The sequence below is a fragment of the Adiantum capillus-veneris genome, chromosome 13 (genome assembly GCF_014529385.1).
Source record: "Adiantum capillus-veneris isolate H3 chromosome 13, ASM1452938v2, whole genome shotgun sequence".
In the NCBI taxonomy this organism is placed as follows: Eukaryota; Viridiplantae; Streptophyta; class Polypodiopsida; order Polypodiales; family Pteridaceae; genus Adiantum; species Adiantum capillus-veneris.
The window spans coordinates 107,095,295-107,119,920 of NC_140943.1; positions in this window are offsets into that span (position 1 = coordinate 107,095,295).

A 24,626-nucleotide genomic window follows, 5' to 3' on the forward strand; every position below is an offset into this window, starting at 1 on the left:
GTGCAGACATGCTTGCGGAAGCCTCAGGCTCTCAACCACCAAATGGACTAGTCATCCATTGTGGAATGATGTCGTAGGGTAACATAGGGATCCTCTACCCACTAAGAAAAGGACTCATGAATATGCTTTATCTTCTCTACACCATAGTCGAGGACGACTATGATTTCAAGAGAGAGGTAATGTCATAATAATTAATATCTAATTCTCCTAAATGATTTTATCATGTTAAACTGATCATTTAACATGGGGAAGTGCCAGGGGAGAAAAAGCTAGAATATTAGTTAAGCTCGTAGACCGGCCACAGTAGGGATCCAAAGGGGGGGCCATCTGCAAAAGAGCCATGTGCAACAATGGGCTAAAAAGACCCTAAGGTTCAGCCCATTAAGACTTCCAAAATGCTAAGGTTCCAAAATTCAAAGGTTGTGTCCAAAGGTCAACCATAGGGGAATTGGATGCTTTGTGTGTGTACAAAAAAGTCTTTAGCTCCCTTTACACAAAGGGAATGAGGGACACATGTCAGCTCCAAAGGCCAGATGCCCACAAGGTGTACCCAATTCCTATTGGATGGCCTTGGAGGTGGACGAGAATTAGGCTAGAGTAAATATAGTTTAATTAATTTAAAAACACTTAATAAAAGAACCAATGAGAATTAAGTCCTCTAGAAGACTATTGGACAGTCTCCCAAGGGGTTCAATGAGCATTCAGCAGCCCAATGGCTTGCCTGATTCCTATTGGCCAGGAGGAAAAGGGGTCAAATGAGAGCTTAGTTGAATTATTAAATTACCTAAAGCTCTCACAAAAAGGGAAAGGGGGACACATGTCAGAAGGCTATCACTTATGCTGCTTAATTGTCATTGGCTAGCCCTAGGGAGGTCCAATGAGAGAATAGCAAGAGCAAATAGCAAGAGGGGTTTCCCAAGAGAGAGAGAGGGGGCTGATTTTTGCAAGGAATTATGACACACACACTCACACAATCTCATGTGTGAAGTAAAGAAGACTCTCTCTCCTTCTCAAGCTTTAACGGAAAGCTTACCACCTACTCCAAGCTTGTGAGAAGGGAGGCCTACACCAACAACTCTTGGCTTTGTGATGCAAATCCAACCAAGAGCCAAGCTTCAATGCATGCTCATCTCCTCTACCATGCTAATTACTAAGCTAAGCTATGCTAATATGAGTGATTATGTGAGGAGATGTACATCTTTTTCGTAAGACTACTCCTTCTTCCTCTCAATCTACTCTCATACCCTGCTAGCTCTCACCATCTTCGAAGGTGTGTGAGGTCTTGGGTCTGAGACCGGGGATAATTGATGTTGTGTTTTGCTTAGTGCATGAATCTTTCATCTTCATTGCACTAGCTAGTCTTGAAGGAACACAAAGACTTGTATTGTACAGTGTCTCTCTTGATGGGAGAAACCATAATACAAAGCCTTTTGGAGGGGGGACCGGCTCCATGCAAATTCGGTCCTCAACTGTTGTCAATAGATTAATTTCTCTCTCTTTTGAAAGTATTGTTCATGCTATCTAACTAGGTGTTATGCTTTTTGTTGCTCTCTCCATCCAAGCACTCTTGTAATTCTCATTAGGAATCTATTCTAATGAAATGCCCACTATGTTCATGCTAATTTCCGCTACACACAAGTTTCTAGGCCATTAAATGTTACAACACCACTAAAGTAAAAGGTTTTGCAGGAGATGTGGACAGGAAAACAGCCCAATCATGACAAATTACGTGTGTTTGGGTGTGAGGCATTTTCACATGTGCCAAAAGAGTTTAGACAAAAGCTAGAACCGAAATCACACAAGTGCATCTTCATTGGATATGCAATGGATGGAGAGATGGGATATCGTGTCTGGCACCCAGAATCTAAGAAGATTATACGCAGCTCATAGGTGATATTCAACAAGTCTAAGATGCATAGACAGTCAGTGAAAGACATTGAGTATCACAGAGTACGGTTTGAGGATGTTGCCTCACCACCAATTACACAAAATGTTGGACCTGCCAGTGATGCACCTTCCACTAGTACACACACACACACACACATGTTGCTCAAGAGAGAGGGGAATCAAGCAGTCAGGCACTTCGGAGATCTACTCGTACATTTTGTGCACCTGAGCGTTTTGAACCAGGATTGGACTTTTTGCTACACACTGACTGCGGTGAGCCCACTTGCTACAAAGAGGCCATTCAAATGGACAAGAGCATGAAGTGGAAAGAGGCTATGCAATCTGAGTATAACTTGATCTTAGCAAATGAACCTTGGGAATTGACAGAGCTACCTATGGGTAAACAGGCATTTCCATGCAAATGGATGTACAAGAAGAAGTATACCACCAATGATCCCGAGCCTAAGTATAAGGCTAGTCTGGTTGCTAAAGGGTTCAAGCAAACAAAAGGTGTGGAATTTGATGAAATCTTTTCTCTTGTGGTCAAGATGACTACACTTCATCTTGTGCTTGGTCTAGTGGCCATTGAGGACATGGAATTGGTCCAAATGGATGTGAAGACATCGTTCCTTCATGGGGATCTCGAAGAGGATGTCTACATGAGATAGCCAGAAGGTTTTGCGATAAAGATTGAGAAGCCAACACGGGCCAAACTAGTGTGTAGACTCAAGAAAGCTTTGTATGTATTAAAGCAAGGCTCAAGGCAATCGTACATCAAGTTCGATAAGTACATTCAGTCCCAGGGTACATACGGAGCCAAGATGATCATTGCTTGTACACTAGGAGGTTGAACGATGGTTCCCTCATCATTTGGTTTTGTATGTGGATGATATGATTTGCACTTCTCAAGGATTCCTTAAACAAGCAGTTTGCTATGAAAGATTTGGGTGATGCACATAATTTTCTTGGTATGTATATCAAGAGAGATTGTAAGCGTGGTATACTTGAACTGTTGTAGGAAGAGTATGTTCACAAGTTCTTGCAATGTTTTAATATGCAATGGGGGAAATCATTTGAAAAGGTAGAGATGGCAAAGGTGTTGTATTCTATGGTAGTTGGCAGTCTCATGTTTGCCATGGTTAGCACATGGCCAGACATGGCATATGCAGTGGGAGTGGTCAACATGTATATGAAAAATCTAGGCAAAAACCATTGGGATGCAGTGAAGCACATCTTGAGATACATGGTCAGCTAGCAAGTCTTATGCTTTGGGAATAATGATGCATCCATAGTTGGATACACTGATTCAGATTATGCGGGTTGTGTGGACACTAGGCAATCCACATCTGACTACGTTTTCTTGTTTGTTGGAGAAGCAATTTCTTGGAGATCATGTCTTCAAAATTGCACTCTGTCTTCCACCACTAAGGTAGAGTATGTTGCAGTTTCCAGTTCTAGTAAGGAAGTTGTGTAGTTATCTCATCTAGTGGGAGACGTTGGTATACACCAGACTCCAATGCTACATTGAGATAGTCAAAGTGCGATTGCGTTAGTAAAGAACCCCGTGTTTCACTCCAAGTCAAAACACATAGAGGTCAGGTATCATGTGGTACGGGATATTTTGGCTAGCAAATGCATTTAGTTATCCAAATTTCATATGGATGAAAACTAGTGGATGCTCTAACAAAGAGCTTAGCCTCATAGCAGTTTGCACATTGCATAAAGATGATGGGTGTAGGGTGAAGCTATAGTCATGCTTCACGTTTGTGCGATCATACATAATAGACCCTATATTCTTTAGCCACTTGGGCCACGTTGGCCTTCAAGTGGGAGATTGTTAGGTTTCACGCCTCGTGGCCAATTATGGCCATGGGGCCTGATTATGGCCACGATGGAGATTGCTAGGTTTCAGGCCCCGTGGCCTATTATGGCCACGGGCGCCCACCCATTTTCTCTTATTCATTTGGTTATAATGTCAATAGGAGTTGAGAGGGTTTATTCTCATAAGCTCCACCAAACTACTGTGTCTCCTTCTTCTCCCCCTTCTCTCCTTTCCTCTCTTGCACTCACCTCCCTGATTCCCACAACAAGGCAATACTGCCATCATCCTACCTAAATTGTATGCCCAAGTAATGATGAAACAACCTCAAATCTTTCATCTTGAAAGTGGCATTCAAATCAGTCTTAAATTCATTAATGTGTCTCATTTGGACCAATGATCAACGAATCATCCACATATAGAACAACAATAAGAAGTACATTACCCTCACACTTCACATAAAAAGTGCTTTCTAATGGACTGTTACGAAAGCCTCATTTGACCAAATGAGTGGCAGCTTTCTCGTACCAAGCACGAGGAGACTGCTTCAACCCATACAAAGATTTCTTACATTTTCACACTTTAACCTCTTGTTCTTTCTTGAAAAAACCACGAGGCTGCATCACATAAACTTCCTCAAATATGTCACCATTCAAGAAAGTAGTAACAATGTCAAATTGATGTACATCCCATCCAAAATGAGCTACCAATGCACATAGAAAATGCACAGTAGTCATATGACGAGTGGGAGCAAAAGTCTCTTCATAATCTACGTCTTTTTGCTATGCATAATCTTTTGCAACAAGTTAATCCTTATAGCGATTAATCTCACCATCCGGATTACGTGTCAACTTGTAACCCCACTTTGTACCAATTGCCTTCTTCCAAGAGGAAAAAATCAAAGTCCATGTGTCATTTCTATAAGTGCATCATATTCTGATTGCATGGCATCCATCCATTTTCCAAATTATGTGCTCCATCAAAAGACAAAGTTTCCTCTATATCACATAAGCTAGAAACAACCAAATTATAACAATTTGATCCAAAATATGCATGACAAGAAGTTGACACACAAAGTAAGCATCAGCCATTTTGGCATACCTCTAGCTTGCCCATTCTCAGCCCTTTCCACATCAAGTACATCATGTACATCTGCATCAGAAACTGGCGGATCTATTACATTTTTGAAACTCCCGTAGGATGTACATTTTCCTCATTGGAATTTACATTCAAGTTTCCACCATTGAAAAGATGCAACAAACTATTATAAATGTCTTGTGAGCTTACATTACTATCTCTAGTACATGACAAAACAGGCTGAACAGAATCTTCCACAAACATAACATCCCGTGAAATCAACATACTCTTTATTTGCGGATGGTAAAACCTGTAACCTTTTCTTTAGTACTTTAACAAAAATAATGCATTTTACAGCCTTATCATCCATTTTTTTGCATTGCATTTGTGGTAATAAAGCATAAGCCAAACAACCAAAATTGCGCACGTGATTAATAGATGTCTTTCTATCATGCCATGCTTCATATGGAGTCATAGACTGCAAAGCTTTTGTAGGATACATGTTAAGGGCATAAGTAGCACACATGATGGCCTCAAGCCAAAAAGAATATGGCAATGCTTGACTTTTGACCATACATCATGCCATCTCAATAAGCGACCTATTTTTTCTCTCAGCAACACCACTTTGTTGAGGTATATACGGAATTTTACATTGGTGTTTTATCCCATGAGTATCCAAAAATGCAATAAACTCATGAGACATATACTCCCCCCCTCAATTTGAATGGAGGGTGCCCATAGTATATTTAGAGACATTTTCAGCCATAGCCAAAAATTGTTTGAAGCACATAAACACTTTGGATTTAGCTTTAAGTGGATACACCCATGCGTTCCTGGAGTAATCATTAATGAAAGTCACAAAGTAAAGGTAATTGCCCAAGGACGGAGTTTGCATGGGCCCAGAAACATGTATGCACAAGTTGCAATCTGCATGTAGCCCTAATTGAACCATCCTTTGAAAACTTGAGTGCTGCATTTTACCCAAAATATAGCCTTCACAAACATGCTTCACAGGTGCTTCAAGAGGTGGCAAAGAAGCAACCATATCAGATTTTTGCAAACGTAGCAAATTGACAAAATTCAGATGCCCAAAACGTGCATGCCAAAGTTTAGCATCGGAAATAGCCTTTGAATCTACAATTGCATTTGCAAAATTCTGCCCACATTTGTCATACAAAGTGAGCTTATATTGCCCACAACCAAAAATACCATATGCAACAATTTCATCACCAAAACTAAGATCATGAATTGTACATCTGTCATCCACAAATTTGACAACAAGACCAACTCTAGGAGGGGAACATACAGACAAAGGGTTCTTCTTGATGCCAGGTATATAAAGTGCATCAACAAGTGTAAAAGAACTACCATTCGCAGCAGTCAGCACAATCTTTCCAATTCCCTTGACCAGATAAGAGGCATTGTTGGCACAAGTGACTGATTTCCCATGAGGGACATCCTCAAGAGAGATACACAAGTCACGATGAGAGGTAATGTGCTTTGTAGCACCCATGTCAGAGTACAATGCATGAGCATCTGCAGCAGCTGACATACATGCATCATGGATAGAAGGATCATAAGTGCACTAAATGCCATTGTGCATCTACATCAGCATCACAATCTCTTTTCACAGAAGACTCTACAATAGCTATACTTATAGTGGAAGTAGCCTCTTTTATCTTCAATTTAGGACACTGTTTGATCAAGTGATCTTTGGCTTTACAATAATGGCACTGCATGTTGCCAGCAGAAGCATTGGAAATAGGTACTTGCCACTCATCAAAGAATCATGAGAAGTGGCTACATTTGTTACCACTTTTTCTTTGAGTGGCAATAAAGGCATGTTCAACTACAACCTCTGTTTTTTCTTGGAAGTGACTCTTGCAACAGCAATATGTATAATGCATAAAACTTGACAACTTCAAGATTTCCTTGGGTCATAAGTCTCCCAAGTAGTAACAAACGTCTAGTAAGAATCTGGCAAAGCATTAAGAACAATCTGCACAAGGGAACTGTCAAAAATGACTTCGCCTATAGAAAATAAGTTGCTCATTAAAATCATTGATACCAGCAAGGAAAGTATCCATTTTATCTTCCTCATGCATAATCTTTGACTCCACCCCTTTATGCAACTATGCAATTTTAGCCTCATTGTGCGACTTGCATAAAGATTAGCCAAAATATCCCAAGACCGTTTTGCATATTTAGCTGAATGAATGTGAGGAGTAATAGTGCGCTTCATAGACAACGCAATCAATGCATGAGCCTGGTGTTGATTTCAAGCCCTCTTTGAGTTATTTTGGTGTCAGTCCATGGGAACAAGCCCTTATGGCATGCAGGAAAGCTTTAGTCTTTTTTACCGGTTTGCATGGCAAGAATTTCTTTATAGTGTAAGTAACAAAAGAAATCAAATCATAGCGTGTGATTTTGCTTCGGTTGTGTCGAGTCTCTCTCTCTCTCTCATTCGTTCTCATTCTGCTGCATCTTATCCACTCCATGGCTCTCCACCACCTGCATCCTCCATAGCTTCTTTCCCAACATCTAGTATCAGAGCCACAGGCTTGGTGCTATTGGCGCTACAGAGCCTGCGCTAGGCAAGGCAGAAATTCTTCAAGCGCTAGGTCAAGGCCACCAAAAGCGTTTGAAAATGCTGCATAAAAAAGAGAGCATCAGTTGGCGGGCTAGCCTCTCAAGACGCAGGCAACTACGGGCAGGATTGCATGGAGTGCAGGCTTATCAAAACGCTCAGTGGCGGATCCTAGGTGGGTAGGAGCAGTTTGCATATCAAAACGCTGCCTATCTTGCAGAGGTGGACGACGACTTGCAGAGCGTTTTAAAACGCTGCAGCCCCAACATTGGTCACGTCCATAGATGGCGTTCCAAAACGTTGTTGTTGTGTAAGTCAAGGCATTGATGGTGCTAGCATATCAAAAGGTAGCTGTTAAGCTTGTTAACAGGGAAACTTTGCACAATACAGCATCTTAAAAAGCAACAAGTAATGGAGCATTTTTTTGGCAATATTTGTAGCATTTCAAAAAGCTGGCAATCCTCAAGTAGTGAAAGCATCCAGAAGCCGGTTCAAGAGCATCTTATGGCACTACCATCGGCTTGACAACCGTAGTTGTGCCCAATAAAAGCGATGCCAAAGGAGAGCAACAAGGCTTATCCAAAAATTATAGCTCGCATGATAAGCAAGCCACCTATGACTTTTTCAACACTTTGCTTCGAGCTTTTGGTACATCAACAAATGCTACACATCTCACAAGAAGATCTCCTTCAGGAAGTCAAAGACCGATACATGAAGAACTACTTCATGACTACATTACAAGTTTTCACAAATTATTTTACCAGTTCCGTGTTATAGTCTTGTTTTGTCATAAACTTTCAATCAAAGCCTCCTTTTACATTATTTGTTGTCAGTTATTATCATGCTTGTCAGTTGTCACAATTGTACGGACTCTAGACACTTCCACATATGAGTGGTAAGACCTCCCAGAAATATATCAGTTCTCAGCCTATTTTTCCATCTCTCATGAGGTTATTGGTACACCTGAAACCCAAGGTTTGGCAGTGAACCAAAAACTCCATTTTTGATAGCTAAATATTTGGCCTACACCCTATCTGTTCAAGGGGGGGTTACTGACCTAGCACTAGGTTATGGGGATACCAAAACCCTTGGTTGTGAGAGAACCTAAAACTCACGGTTGACGAGTACACCAAAAACTCGCGGTATCATGAGAGTGATCTATTAGTTCAGGCTTGAGGGGGGGGATTGTTGGGTTCAAGCCCTCGTTGAATTATTTTGGTGTCAGTCCATGGAAACAAGCCCTTATGGCATGCAGGAAAGATTTAGTCATTTTTACCAGTTTGCATGGCAAGCATTGCTTTATATTGTAAGTAACAAAAGAAATCAAATCATAGTGTGTGATTTTGATTATGTTGTGTCAAGTCTTTCTCTCTCTCTCTCGTTCGTTCTCGTTCTGCTACATCTCCTCCACACCATGGCTCCCCACCGCATGCATCCTCCATAGCTTCTTTCCCAACACCTGGGCATCTCTAACATCCCATCGTAGGTAAAAAAACTCTAGCAACATCAACCCTACCACCAAATCCTGCAACATCCTCAGCATTGCCTGTATCCTCAAAACCAGGGTGTATATCAATGCCATGCATGACATTCCAAACGCATTTTGCCACAAGAACATGTTGCATCATGTAAGACCACATTGGGTAATTGTCCCCATCCAATTTATGCTCAGCAGCAAACACCTTGAACACATCTTTGTTGTTATTAGTTATGGTGAATGCCTCCACCTGATGTGAAAACTACCCGAAAAGAGGGGAAATGAAGCAGGACTAATGTGTGCTATATAGAACAACCCAAAGACTGTAAAGGATTGTTATGTAAAAAGTGGCACTGACAAGATTTCTACGTGACAAAATTGCCTGCGCAATACTGCTTGTAGTGGAAACGGAGGCTGAAATGAGCCCGACTTCAAAATCTAAGCAGACTAAGCTCTACAAGTGTTCTCAAAGTATTTGTTGACCTAGTGACGCTCACCAAAGCTCATTGAAATATGAGAAAGTGAGTAGGCATGTGTTGGTGATACTGGCGACTAAGCCCGGGAGGACGCAACCTACTCTGATACCAATTGTTGGAAATAGGGTTGTAGGGAAACACACAGCTTGGAGAAGAAAAAGAATCTCAAGGCAAGGAACAAAGAATATGTATTGCTTAGTGCACAATGAAATATAAGATAGCCCTAGAGTGATAGGCATATATACAATGCTTGGGGGATAAAACCTCCTAGTAGTGAGGAAAAAAATGCCCTGAAGATCCTAAGTGTGTTCACACACATCACTACCATATATGTATGGTAACATATTAAATACACCTTTTGGTACATAATACTCATCATTATTATGTACACTTTTAGGTACATGGATAACACATGGAGGTGCAAACCTTGTTGTCAAGGTGAGTTGACTACCATTCAAATGTTTTGCTGCTAACCAAAATAAAATAAGCTAACTTCCTTTTTGGGAAGTGGAATGGCATTTGAGATACCTCTCTTGAGTGCCTTTTTGTGCGCAAGGATATTTCGACACAAGAATCTCTATGTGAGATGTGTTTGATTGCTTTAAGTTTCTCTATGGAGAAGGGGTTTTTTGATGGTCACTATTAGCGGGTCGTTGCGTGATGTTTTTGGCTACTTTAAGTTTCTATATTGAAAAGGGTTTTTTTGGATGGTTGCTATTAGCGGGTCGCTGCAATGGACATTTACAGCATAGCTTTCTGGCACTAACATAATGTCAATACTTAGGGAAGCGACTCGGATAGGGCATGGAGACTCTTTGAGGGCATCAACCTCAAGAAGTGAACCTATGGAACGACAACATCTCTAGCACATGCAAGTCTATCACTCTTGGATTGGGCAATTTGCCTTGTCACCGCACTCAGTCATCAATTTTTATGGCACTCAAACAAAGTCCAAATGCTACAAAACTTTAGGAGGAGGTCTAAGACACTTAGGGACACTAACCTACCAAGTTTGGTTGCAATCAAAGGAGGTACTAAAATCACAATCTATCATGATCAAGGTCCTGAAAATTGCAAGAGAATGTACCAAAAAGGTTGCCCTAGGGTCTAGGAACACTCTCCTATGGTTAGACTGTCAAAAAATAGTCATTAACGCACTCAAAACATCAAATTTAGCCTACTAACACGTAGTCACAAATCACCGCAGAGTTGAGAATGAATATACTTGAATAAAAGAGCAATGGACAAGGAACACAATGCAAGTTTTGAAATTAAAATGTGATTAGTGGAGTTCAAGATATGAGGATTACAAGCTGCAAAAGAGTAGTCACTCTCAGTCTACACTTCAAAACTCCAAACTTGATAATGATACAAAATAGAATTTATACCTAGGGCTCTCTTGGCCAGTGGTGGCTGACTTTACAAGACTCAGACTCCATTACAAACTTTACAACTCAGCTTCTCAGATATTTTCCATCTATAATCAGAGATTATCAAATAATTAAAAGGATTTTTGGAAAAATAATGAAGATACATCAAAATTTTGGGGCTCATGGAAGAAAGGGTTGACTCGCAGGGTGCTCATCTGGCTTGGTTTCCAATATTCCCCCCTCCCTAGTCTTTACACATCCAGGTGCAAACTATCTTGGGCCGCCTCATAATGGCTTTGCTTTGCTTGGGCAACTATTGGATGGAGTTGAATGTATCCTCCTTCAATAATCCAGTGTACGCTTCTGAGGAGTATGAGTTAGTAGCTTGAACTTTTCTACCCTTGCTTTAATTTTCACTTTTGCTGCCAATTCTCTGAAAGGATTGTTACTCAAAGTGTTGTGATAAGTAATATGTTGAGCATGCAAATTCTTTGTCATGGGGTTGAAGATGGATGAATTGAGCTCAAAGAGCTTGATCATGAGGTCCTCTTCAAAAGCTTGCATGTAGTGAGAGGGCAAGAACATGACATGGGCATACAACCCATGATGATATTCTGGCTTGGAATTTTTGTCTCCAGGTTCTAGCATAGCCCTCTGCCCCGTTCTAGGAATCCCTGCCAAGGATGTTCCGCTGCTTCTATGTCTTCAAATGTTGTGATGCAAGTTTCGCCAACATTTGACATTTCAAATACGGAACATCCTTCATCTGGTTTTTGACTCCATGTAGATTGTTGACCATTACCTTTTCGTTGGCAGGGAGTTACATGTTGGCATTGTGAGGACTAGGTAGTTTAGCACCGCTAGTCTTTTGCTTTGCCAAGAATCGAAATTATCCCCAGACTGCGGCCTATTGATAGGGTAGAAGGTCGGGTCGATCTGGAGATGTTGAAACACATTTCTATAGTATGTTTCATCAGTCAGGCACTTCTTGAACCACTTCTTCCTCCATAATGGTTGATTTTTGAGCATAGTCAATGCCTATTCTGAGGTTATGGGTACATGCATGTAATCCCCTTGATGACTGGGCTCTAGTGTTGACAACATCTTTTGCTTCCATAAAAGTGCATCTTGCTTCATCAATGGAAGGGATATCATTTCATGCCCATGGTTTTTGACAACTTCATTAGGGTGATCATCAAAAGTGCCGCTGACTAGAGTACCTTGAGTTCAAATTGCATATCGTGCACTTATGAGATCCATCTTTGAATCTCCTCCCTGGCATCTGTTTTATCTTTTTTGTCATCAAAATCATGTAGCCTTGCCTCTGTAGACGTGCTTGGAAAATCTACGGGGGGAAGGTTCATGCTCACTTTCTCTTTACCAGTTGTTGGAACTTCCATTACTATTGGTTGAGCACTTATGGCACTAATGGACATATTTTTCTGTTGTAGTGCAAGGGCATGTGCTGCTGCACTCTGGGTTGCCAGCTCTTCCTATGCTTTAGCCAATTGACATTTGAGCATCTTGATCTCATCATCCTTTTGCCTTTGAATTGCTTTATGCCCTGTCGGTTGTATTTTTCTTGAGCTAAAGCCTCCTTAAGATCCTTGAGTTCTTGTAAAGTTGATGCCAAAGTTGATGAGGTAGAAGCAGGGTCTAGGGTGTCTTGCATTGCCAGGAGTTGAGTGAGTGTTGTCTTGACAACACCGTAAGACTCCCCTAGCCTGACACTCTTTTGCCACTCTTTTTCAAGCTCTTCTTCTAGCCGCTATTGCTCAATCTATAGATTGGTGTTGGCTTCATTAAAGTCTTGAGCTTCTTGATAGTAATAAGCAGCATTTTTCTTTTCCTTTTGTGACTCATCTTGTAATTATAACTGTATGCCTTTGAGTTCTTGAATCTTTCTTTGTAGTTTGTGGTTTGATTCCTTGTACCTTGTTGCTTCTGCTTTGGTTTCTTATAAATCCAACTCTTTGAGGTTGTTGAGAGCCCTTTGACACTGGAATTGTACTTTGATATGCTCAAGGTGCTCATCAATCTCAAAATAGTGCACCATTTTCTTTCCATCTTCTAACAATGCTTGAGAGCGGGGAGACATCGATTCCTTATGTGATGTGTGTAGTCTGCTAGAGGTGCCTGCTTCTTCCTTTGTGCTTTGCATCTCATCCTTGATCTTTTCCTCTTCTTTTTCAATTTTCTCTTGTGGGTCCAACTTCTTCTCTTCTTGATCCTTCATCCTTGCTGTGTCCTCAACTGGTGGTGGAATCCCTTGCACTTTCTTTGATGCTTCCTCTGGCACTTGTTTAGATGTTTCCTTTGGTACTTTTTCCTTTTTCTTGTGAGTTTCTGTTTTTTCATCTTGTTCAATAGACTTTTGAGTATGAGGAAGGGTGGTCAGTTGGTTGGAGAGGGGCGGAGTAGTATCAACATGTATTTCCAAGGGCTCCACACCACCCTCCTCTTCAATCTTTTCCTCTTCTCTTTGATTCTGTGAATGTGTCAGATGATTTGAGATCATTGACCCTTTGCTTTTTAGACTCATATTGTTCCAGTTGAGTGGGATTTTGCTTGAGTTCCCTTTGCTGCATTTTTTTGGCAATCTCCAAGTTATCTTTGGCAGCTCTTCTTTTGTACCGCTTGATATGTTCTAATATTTCTACCTTTCGTTGTTCCAATGGTTTATCTTTGTCATCTTCCCCTTCATCATATGCCTCAACCCCAAGATTTCTCTTTTCTTCAGCTATCTTTTTACGGAGTTCCTCTCCTTGAGCTTGTGCTTCTTCCATAGACCATTGTGTTTGAGAGATTGGTATATGATCTCTATGCTTAGTGGATTTTCATTTTAGGCATACTCGGTGGAGTTTGTATTCCTTCTCCTCATCATCTTCTTCCTCTTTAGATGTTTGGTATTCAGAAGGAGTGTCCCTGTTCTTAGGCTTAATTTCCTTCGATGAGCTTTATGTTAGATTCAGTCTCTTCACTATTGGATTTTTTCCTTCTGGAGCTCTATCCAGTTGCTTTCTTGGGGGGTTGAATTGCTGAGGGTCCTACCACTGGTCTAACATCATGCTTCGGCCTATGTAGTAATTTCAATTGTGTTTTGATTGGCGGTAGCTCATCAATCATGCCCAAATCCAGGTATGCAATTCTTGTTAACACTGATCCCCCATTCATATAGGTCTTGCTTTTGTTGTTGTTCTTGAGATTTGCTTCCACCAGATTTTGTAAAATGTAAGTGCCGAGATCATCCTTTGCTCTGATAGTCTTATGGCCATCACCACAGCAATATAAAGATTGGGTTCAATGTATCTGGGTGGATTCTAGACCTTCAGATGTTGTGCGATGAGGTGCAATGGCAATTCTGACTCAAAGTACACAAGATCTTTGTATTTAAATTTATGTCCTTGCTACTTAACAAAAGCTTTATCATTTTCTATAGCTTTGGTCTTTAGCACCAAGTTATGGTTGCAGGTGGCACGTGTAAAGCTTGGTTGATCTACAGTGATTTAAACTTTTATGATTTCTCCATCCTTATCTGTCAGAGTTGCTTCTCCGCTGTATTGAATTGATGACATCAATTCATGTGCCCTCTAGAAATATGTACCCCACAACTATAGTCAAAAAAACGTGTCCATTTGAAGACACCTTATTCCCTCAAGCACTTCTTGTTGCTGATGTACATTCCAGAGTTCCTTAGGAAAGATGGTGGTTCTAACTTTTGTGTTGTCAGCTGCTTTGAATCTACCGATGAAAATTTTTGTTGGGATTTGAGCCAGCTCCTCCTCTGATACATGAGCTTTCTTGTTTGATGAAATTTCTAGCACTTGGTAGGGTGGGGCTTCCCCTTGCTTCTTTAATCTTCTACGAGGTATTTGGTGATTAGACATTCCCAAGGCTAGATTCAGAGGTTGGCCAACAAGTTGTCAAGAAAAGTTCGGTGCATCTAGGGTAGCTACAGGCACTAGGTGAAGGGCTCCATGTCAATTCTGGCTCAGGGGGTCATGGATTGTCCATGTTGGACAACATTTTGAACTTCTGGTGGCACCATCTAATTAAGCATATGTTGCGGATGCTATGGTTCAATTCTTTTTGAATTTGGATCACTGGTTGGGATTTCATACCAAATTTTGGAATTTTTCTAAGACTTACAGACTTTTGGCATTTTGGCAAAGATCTTGAATTCCAAATGACTTGAGAATATAGGGTTAGGTTATTCTTGATAATTGGGATCAGGCGATATGGTTTTTACTTGGACATCTCACATGGGGTCATGGATTGTGATCCATGTTGGACAACCTTTTGGGGTGAAACCTTGGGAGTTTGTCCTTATAGTCTATCCTAACACATTGTTGAAGTTATTTTCAAATTTGGACAAGTTTATCTCTAGTTTCCTCAGTTTCCCAAGTTATGGTCTGATTTAGTATGACTTTGTCGTATGTGGTTTTGGGTGGCACTTTAGATCTTTGATTAGGTCAATTCGTTTAGCATTTGTCCTTGTTGATGATTTGGAGTTGAAGAAGAACCCCAATCCCAGTTGTCTATTGAGTTCTATCCCATTTTGAGTGTGTTTGTTGATAATTTGGAGTTGAAGAAGAATCCCAATCCCAGCTGTCTATTCAGTTCTATCCCATTTGGAGTCTATTTGGACATTCCAGATCCTCTGGCAAGTTTGACTCAATTCTCAGGCACTTTTTAGCATTACTTGAATCACAACAAGTTTACAAGCTTCTTTTGGTACCACAACTTGCTCAAGATAACAAATTATGCACTTGACACTCTGACTTTGCTAATCTTGATGATTGAATGAGAAAACACTTGAAATTTGACACATTTCCCAGCTTAATATCATTGCAAACAATCTACACTCATTTCTTGATTAGTCTACTTCAGGTGGTCATGGATCGTGATCCATGTTTTGACATTATTTTGCACAAGACTTAAAGGGTAGCTCTCAGGCATCTCTCCTAAGCTATTGGTGCACTTTTTATTGAATTTGGGTCAATTTTTTACGGGTGAAAATGACCATTTGGAGACTGAAAGTCCAACTTCCCTTGATTTTCGATGATTTCAATGTCCATTTCATGTTAGTACCAAGTGTTCAGTGGTTTTTGTTGGCAAGGTTTCATCCTCTGTGCGTTTACCTGAACAGAAGCTTCTGAAGCACGGATGCCCTTTCTTTATTGGTTGGTTTTGTGATTAGCCATTGTGTGGCCAAGAGATGATTGGTTTGTGCTTTAGGGATCCATTTGAGGTTTATTTTGGGAGGTGGCGATAAGATTGGGTTGTTTGTCGGTTTCCTTTGGATGTTTTTTATTTCTGTTGTAGCTCCACTTGACTTTGGGAATCCATTTGTAGTTGGTTAAGCCTGTTCAAGCTTGAATTGGTCGAGTTAAGTGCTGATGTTGTTTTGGCTTTTGGCAATTGAAAATCTGTGTGGCGATGAGACATAGGATCAAGTAGAAAGCAGTTTCTTTGGGATCTATATCTGTGTCGGTTTTGATGCCATGATGGATTTCCTGATCTAAACTTTGGTAATTTTGTTTGCGTGATTACTAGCAGGTAGTTATGGTATAGAAGCAGGTTACTCATTGCTTGTTTCACATTCAATTGAATCCTTTTGCTCATCCCAAATGTGATCTATTTTCACAAATGGCGTAACATAAGATTGATCCTTAAGATAATGATGAAGTGCATCATCTTTCCAATCTAGAACAGCTTTGTAAGTTCGCATCCATGAAACTCCCAAAATGATGCACTCGTTGAGGTCTGTATCAGCCATAATGTGGAACCAATGTGGGTAGTGGTTCCCATCAACGTTAATCGAGACATTTGCTTGTCCCAAACTCACCATGATTTCCTTGTTGGTTGCTTTGAGTTCAATCTGGGTTGTTTCAATCATTCACTTTGATAAATTTAGGTAGATTGAATATTGCATAGCATTGACACGTCCTCCGGTATCCACAAGTGCTCTTTTGGTTGTGACATTGGCTAGTTGGACATTGATCCAAACATCCATACGGCCAAGCCAAGTTTTCTCGACTTGAATTGATGCAATAGGAAGTAGTGGTTGTTGCTATTCCTTTTGCTTTAAACTCTGTAACTTAGCATCCTTATATGCTTGATCTTTAATTGCTTGAACTCTTTTTTGTCGCTCTTTAGCTAAATGTATCTTTTCCAGCATGTCTGCGGTAAGATATTGTTGATACTTTTTCAATCTGCAACCATTTATCCAGTTAGACATCACCTCTCCCTCTAATGTTGCAAGTTGGATGGCTCCACTTGGTGATATGTCGTTGTTTCATTTGACATTTTTGCGCATACATATCTATAACCGACTAAAGTCTGGTCTTGTCCAAATGCATTAATCGGTCTAGTCTGTCAGGTAACTCATGTCCCCTCCATCCCAAGTTTGAGATATGCATAGTGTAGGAATCAAGAACTCCACCAGCAGTATCGCATTTATCCCAAACACTAAGTTGAAATGTGTTGTGTTTTGTGGCATTTTATATGCTACCGGTTATGTCCATAAGGCTGAATGTAACTTCATTTCTCAATTTGATGTAGATTCACTGACACACTTTGTGATCACTTGTGCACAATACTTTGTTGGTTCTCTCGGCATGTCCATTTGCTTGAGGGTGATATGGAGCTGATTTAGAATGAAGTACCATAAATTCATGCAACAAATAATCAACCATGTCATTGAGGAAATGAGTTCCTTGATCACGCACAATTTCAATCAGAAGACCATACCGCATGAAAATGTTCTTGTATAAGAATTGTGTTGTGGTTCTAGCATCATTTTTTGTGTTGCCTTAGCCTCGACCCAATGGTCAAATAATCCGTTGGCACTATAATGTATTGAGCGTGCGTCCTATATGTCGGTGGTGAGATAGGCCCTAAAAAGTCTATTCTCCATTTGGAAAAAGCACGTGCTCCCACTCTTGGCCGCAGCGGCATATCATTGCGTCACGTTGGTACTTTAGTAAGTTGAGAAGTGTCACATCGTGTCATGTAATATTCAGCATCCATCAATAAAGTAGGCCACAAAATCCCTGCTAGGAGTATTGCTTTCATAGTTTTTTCTACCAAAAAGTGTCCTCCAATTGGATTAGCATGAGCTTGCTCAAGAATGGGTAGGTACTCATGTTCTACAGCAAAAATTCTTAAGTTGTCATCTATTCCTTTCCAATTAAGGTGGTTTTCAATGATAGCATAGTTTTTGGCTTCTTGTTGAATCAATAATAATCTAGCTCTGCTCAAGTTCTCTGGTAGAACACCTTGCTCTATGTACTCCAAAATGTACTTTGTCCACTTGGGGGCTGTTGCTATCCTAAAGATTGTAGCATGCCCGATTGGCTCGTTGATTGCACAAACATCACATAAGCTAGCATAGTCGTGTATGCTTTTTTGCATGTGAGGCCAATACACTCCAAGTAGCATCAGTTTTTGATATGTTTATGTTTTGGCATTATGAATGCCCGTAATTTTACATGAGGTTGCTTCAAATATATCTTTTTTCACATGGCTCAATGCATAACCTGAGTATGCCATCATGTCCTTGCTTATACAATCATCCTGCTATCAAGCACCAAGTTGCAAGATTGTTCTTTAATTGATGGTTGTCTTTCTATTTGCGGTGAACCAATGGTGAGCAATGGTATAACCTATTCGCTCCAACTTGGTACCATCTAGATGTTGACAAGATAAGAGTCAGGCAAATTATCTTCGATCCCTAAAGGAGCTTCCCCACGTAGCATTCGTGACAAATGGTCCACTCTCTGGTGTGTAGTCCCTTTTTTTACCACCACCGTGAAATCAAACTCAAGCAATATTAGGGACCATTGAGCGATGTGACATGTATTGCATGGTTTGTTCACTAAGTACAACAATGCTTGATGATCCACAAAGAAACACAATCTTTTTGGCGAGACGGTAATGTCCAAACTTTTTTACACAATATATCATTCCCAAGCCCTCTTCTTTTGTGGTCGCGTAGTTCTTTCTGTGTTTTTGAGTTGTCTATTGGAGTAACAGATTGGAAAATCCATGTTGTTTTCTCCAGGTTGAGCCAAGATACATTCGATAGCGTAAGCCGATGCATCTATATGGACATAGAAAATCTTGTTCCAGTAAGGAGCTCTCAAAATCAGAGCAAAAATAAGTTTCTGCTTCAATTGTTGAAATGCTTTCTCACATTCCTCATTCCATTCGAACTTTGTGACGAGTGGATAGAGAGGTTTTGCAATGATCATGTACATGTAGATAAATCTGCGACAATATCCACGGTGTCCATAAAGGTTTGTACTTCTCTAACTTTTTTTGGTCTTGGGAGAGCAACAATCGCTTGTATCTTTTCAAGGTCAATAGAAATGTCATTTTTGGACACAATATATCCCAAAATCTTGCCTTGTCTCCCATGAAAACACACTTTTCAAGGTTCTACATTTCTCAAAGGCCTTCTTTAAATGCTCAACATGTTCATTTTGGTGGAGAGAATGCACACACAGGTCATCCATATAAATCTCTAAGAATTGTCTTAGATATTCCTTGAATGTGTGACTCATCATCCTTTGAAATATGACAGGCACATTGGTTATACCAAATGGTATTACTTGATATGCAAATATGCCCCATTCTATAGCAAAGGCAGTTTTGTGTTCATCCTCCAGTTTGATCATGAGCTGGTTATAGCATGAAAAGCCGTCTAGAAAGCTCTAGGATTCCTTTCCACCAACCCTTTCAATCGCATGATCAAAGGCACTACTACAATTGGTGACATCTATTTCATGTGTTCAATCTCATAGATAAACTCTGCCTCTTTCAGTTTGTCTATCTCTTCCTTAATTTTCTTTGCAAAGGTTTCATTGTAAGTGTATGGACGTTGTCGGCTCAGTTTAGCATCATTTTTCAGGGTTGAGGATAGCAAACACATCTTTATATTGTTTGAGGATAGCTATCAACAGTTGTTCCTCCTCCTCGGTAAGGTATATGGCTATGTAAGTTGGTCTCGGTTCTTCTCCTGGTTCCATCAAATCAATCTTCTTTGCATTTTTAGGTCCATCATACAATGTTCCCGGTTCCTTTTTTTATAAGTTAGACTCCCCCTCACTTTCCATTTTTGTAGTCCAAACCTCCTTCAATGTCCGTTTTGACTTTTGGTATTCACTTTTGCGTTCAGTTTTTGACATTATCGGTGCTCTTTTAGTCTTATCCTTTAGTTGCTTTTTGCTTTGTTTCTTTGAGCTTGCCCGTAAAATTGTCAACTACAAGGGTTTTCTAGTGATTTTTTCTCGTACACAATCCTCTGCTTCTATGAGCATGAGATATTGCATTTTGGTTATTAATTTTGGCATTGGTTTCTCAATTTTGTTTTGTTGTTTCTTTGCTGGCCTCATCTGATATCTCCTTTGTCTCCACCTTTTTTGGTTAGGAAACTCGTAGAAAATCAACTCATCTTGTTTTTTTTGCATTTTTGTTTTCAAATCCACTTGAGAGTTCATCTTTTGCATCGTTCCCTAATTCAACACTCCTCAAACCATGGTATTCATCCTCATCATCATGTGAAAGGTCCCGTATAGAAAACTTTGTCCACTTTCCATTTACAATCACTTGTGTGTTTTGTCTCTATCATTACAGAAATGTTCTCGGTTTCCTTGACAACGGATACCATTAGAAAGGATCTTATATCATAACCATCTTTGTCGCAAAACATAGTATTGGTCACCTTATTTATGCAGGCGTCAAGAGTCGCCAGTATTTTCTCCCATCCAAAGGGTTCAAACAACTCCTCTGAAAATGGTTCCTTTCTGTAGTAGTCATCTTCTACTGAACACTCTAGAATGCAATTCTCCTTTCTGAGGTTTCTGTACTTCGATGCTCCGCACATCCAAATGTGAGCATCCTTCACTATCCAAGTAAAAAACTGTGTTTCATCATCCGTAGTGACAAGAAAGTCACCTATTGGAGTTTGGTTTACGTCTCTATAACTATGGTCCTTGGTGTTTACCTTGGTTATAACTCCCTTGTGCCATAAATAGAGTGTTCGTAGCCTCAGCCTTGAACCATCTTGAGTTGACGCATAAAGGGTCGCCCAAAAATAACTTCAAAATTGTTGCCCTTTCCAAAATCTACTACCGCAAAGGTGTGTTCGTATTCTATCCCACATGAGGATACTACTACTTATTTCAACATTCCCAAGGGTCTTTCCACATACTCATCGGCAACTTACAATTTCATGCGTGTTTTCTTGAGAGCCTTCCCCATTTCTCTCAGATCTCTTTTGCAGCAATAGTGATTTCCTGTCGTCTTTACTACTTTGTATTTTAAGGGTGAGGTGGTGTTTCCTTCTTCCCCTTTGTAATAATGTCCTACCTTATTCATTGGGACAGATTTTGCTTTTGGTTTCTCAGGATGATTTGTTTTCTTGATTTCCTCCACGAGCACTACAAGAGGTTCTTCATATTAGCGATGCTAGCAGTGTGACGCTCAAAAGTTAAAATCCATGGTGTTGCTATGAGCGTCACTATTTTCTTTGTTGCATAGTGATGCTCATAGCGATGCTGATAGCGACGCTCAAAGCGACGCCGACAGGGGTAAAAAATAAATCGAGAGCACCAAAAACTTAGATCTCAGATCTAAGTTTTGGCGCTCTATCGAAACAGGTAAACCCGCGCCTCTCTCTCTCTCTCTCTCTCTCTCTCTCTCTCCCTCCCTCTCCCACACACACACACGCGCACACACACACACACGAGGAGAAGAAAGAGGGCCAGGTATGCTCCTTCCCTCTCCTCCCTCTCATGTTCCCTTCCTATCTTTCTCTCTCTCCCTCTCAATCTCACACACACACATTGTGTCTTTGAGAGAGAGAGAGAGAGAGAGAGAGAGAGAGAGAGAGAGAGAGAATGTACACACATGCATAAACAAAACACATACACACACATTGAATGTACAAAAAATTACACACACCTGCATAAACAAAGAATACATAAACACACATTGAGAGAAGAAACGAGAGAGAGAGAGAGAGAGAGAGAGAGAGAGAGAGAGAGCGAGAGCGAAAACAAAGAGAAAGAGAGGGGGAGAAGACAAAAAGAGAGAGGTAAGGGGAGAAAACAAAGGGCTAGGTTTAATGGCCATGTGGCTAAATGTCCATCACTAACTACTACTAACCCTAAGTGTATAGCTATACACTTGTGTGAGCCACTAACACTAACTACAATGTGTATTGTGCCTTAGTGCAATAAGATAGAGAAGAAAGAAAGGGGACACATAGTACATGTTGGCTCTCCCCCTTCAACCTGTGTGTGTGGCTATGGTGGTGTGTGTGTGGGTGTGTGTGTGCGTATTCCTCTTCCACTGTGCTCCCGGCTCCTCCCCTTCATCTGGTATGAGAGCCATCCCATTCTCGAAATTGTTTTCGTGCACACGCACTTTTAAGAGTGCAAACAAAATTTCTATTTTGGCATCGGCAAATTCACCATTCCGCGAGTATTTCCATTAGGCATTATGGAGGTTTACTCCCCTTTCGGAGCCATTCGAGTCATTAGAAACCTCATTCGAGGTACGGTTCAAGAGTTGAATTTTTCAGCCCTCTTTTGGTAGTTTGTGTTGTAGAGCTTCCATAGCCAGTTACAGGTACCATTGTTGCAGTCTCTTCCATCTACAAGATCCCACGGCCCATTTGGGAGTGTGTAGCCTCTTTCGGAGTGGCCTCATACACACACATAGAGTGGGAGTTTGACGGCATTGTCTTCTTCAACTACAGATACAGGTACAGGTATAGGGATGGTACATAGAGCAGCTTGGTTAGCTTTCTGTGTGCTTCTTGGCCTCGATCTTGGCTTTGGCTACTGCATTGGCTACAGGTTTCAGTGCTTGCAATACTTTGGTTCCGGTGGGGGCAGTTGTTTATGCATATGTTAACACTTTTGATAGTGTTTGAGCTCTTTTGACAGTAGTTTGACTCCCCACAGGGATGTTTACTTGCATGCACATGCTTTTGATGCATGTTTGAGCATCTTGATAGGCTTGTACGTCTTTGTGGATACTGCCATTGTACGCTTTTGTGGAGCCATCTTTTGGCTAGTACGGCAGTCCTGGTCATTTCTAAGACTTGGTCCGGAAGATAGCCATTTATGAGACTTGGCTATACGTTTTGCTGCATAACCTACATTGTTGAGGGTCGATAGTGTGAGGTATTTATTGAGTTGGGGTATTCTCAAATGTGGAGATACCTTCGATGCTACATGTAGCTGGAGCATCCCCTACGAGGCCATAAGACATGTATAGAGTGGTATAGGTGCTTTTGACACGGAATTGGAGATTTAGGGTCAGTTTGACAGTTTATGTGCCTCAGTTGGTTTCTATACAGTGTGCTTTTGAGAGGTATTGCCCTCTTTTATGCTTTGTGAGTGACATACTTGGTCATTTTGTCTCGTATTTTGATTGACATAGTCCCAAATACAAAGGAGAATGTCGCAAAATTTTGTCATAATCTTTTGGTAGTTTTGTCACCATGTCTACTAGCAAAGACCATGAAATTTATGACATAAAGAAGTTTGATGGCACTAATTTTTAGCTTTGAAAGAACCAAATGCATGATGTGCTTGTCCAAAAGAAGCAAAAGTTGCCTATTGCCTATCCAACTAGAACTGAAGATATGCACATGACTCAATTTCAGTGGGAGGAGCTTGATGAGCTATGTAGGTCTATTATTAGACTACACCTTGGTGAGTCAGTGTACTTTTCAGTGTTAGAATGCGAAACGCTTATGCTTTATGAAAGAAATTATGCGACACTTACGAGAAGGATACGGCTAGCAATAAGGTTTTCTTGATGTGAAAACTTTTCAGCTTTTGTATGAAGGAGTCAGCTAGTGTTGCCAGCCATATCAATGATTTTGATTCTCTTTTTGCTCAGAATTGTGCACAACGCACGACCATTGATGATGAGATGAAAGCAATTTTTTTGCTTTGTTCGTTGCCACCCTCTTGGGATATCTTTTGCACATCTGTTAGTAACTCTGCTCCTAATGGTACGCTAAAGTACGATGATGCTACTAGTGCTCTTTTGTCAGAGGATATGCGTCAAAAGACCATGACTAGCTCTCATTATGGCAAAGCTCATTATGTGCAAAGGGATGATAAGCAACGTAAGAGCCATTCTTCCCAACGTGAATCCAAGAAAGAGGGAAATAGAGATGCATCAAAGGATAGATCAAAGTCTCGTGATCGCCGTAATCTTCAATGCCATTATTGTGATAATTTTGGTCACATAAACAAGGATTGTTATGCTTGGAAGCGTGACAAAGAGAAAGGCAAAGAGAAAGTAAAGATCATGATGATAAGGAGGAGAAACCAAAGAGTTCGGTTAAGATTGAAGAACTGAACATAGTTCAGGATGACAGTGATGCGCAAGACGTTAATATGTTGACTGAAAGTAATGATGTCTTTTATGATGCACAAGAAACTCTATCTTTGCAGAGTTCTATGCCAGTTGAACTCCTTGTTAGTGTTGGTGAAGTATCCCATACATGGATTCTTGATTCGGGTGCTTCGTTGCATGTCACACCTCATAGGCATTGGTTTACTACATACAAGGAAACCATTGGCTCTATTATACTTGGTGACAATTACTCTTGTGACATTGTTGTCTTAGGTGATATTGCCATCGTTATGGCAAATGGGGTGAAGTTTATCATCTATAATGTGCGTCATGTTCCAACCTTGACATGCAATCTAATTTTGGTTGGACGTCTTGATGACTTGGGTTACAAAGTCACTTTTCATCAGCAGTCTTGGCGTGTTGCAAAGGGTCATCTTATTATAGCCCATGGTTCTAAAGTTGGTTCACTTTATCATCTTTATGTATCTGGGAAAAACAATGTTCTTTCTATAACCGAGTTGCCAACCTTTGCTTTGTGGCATAGCCG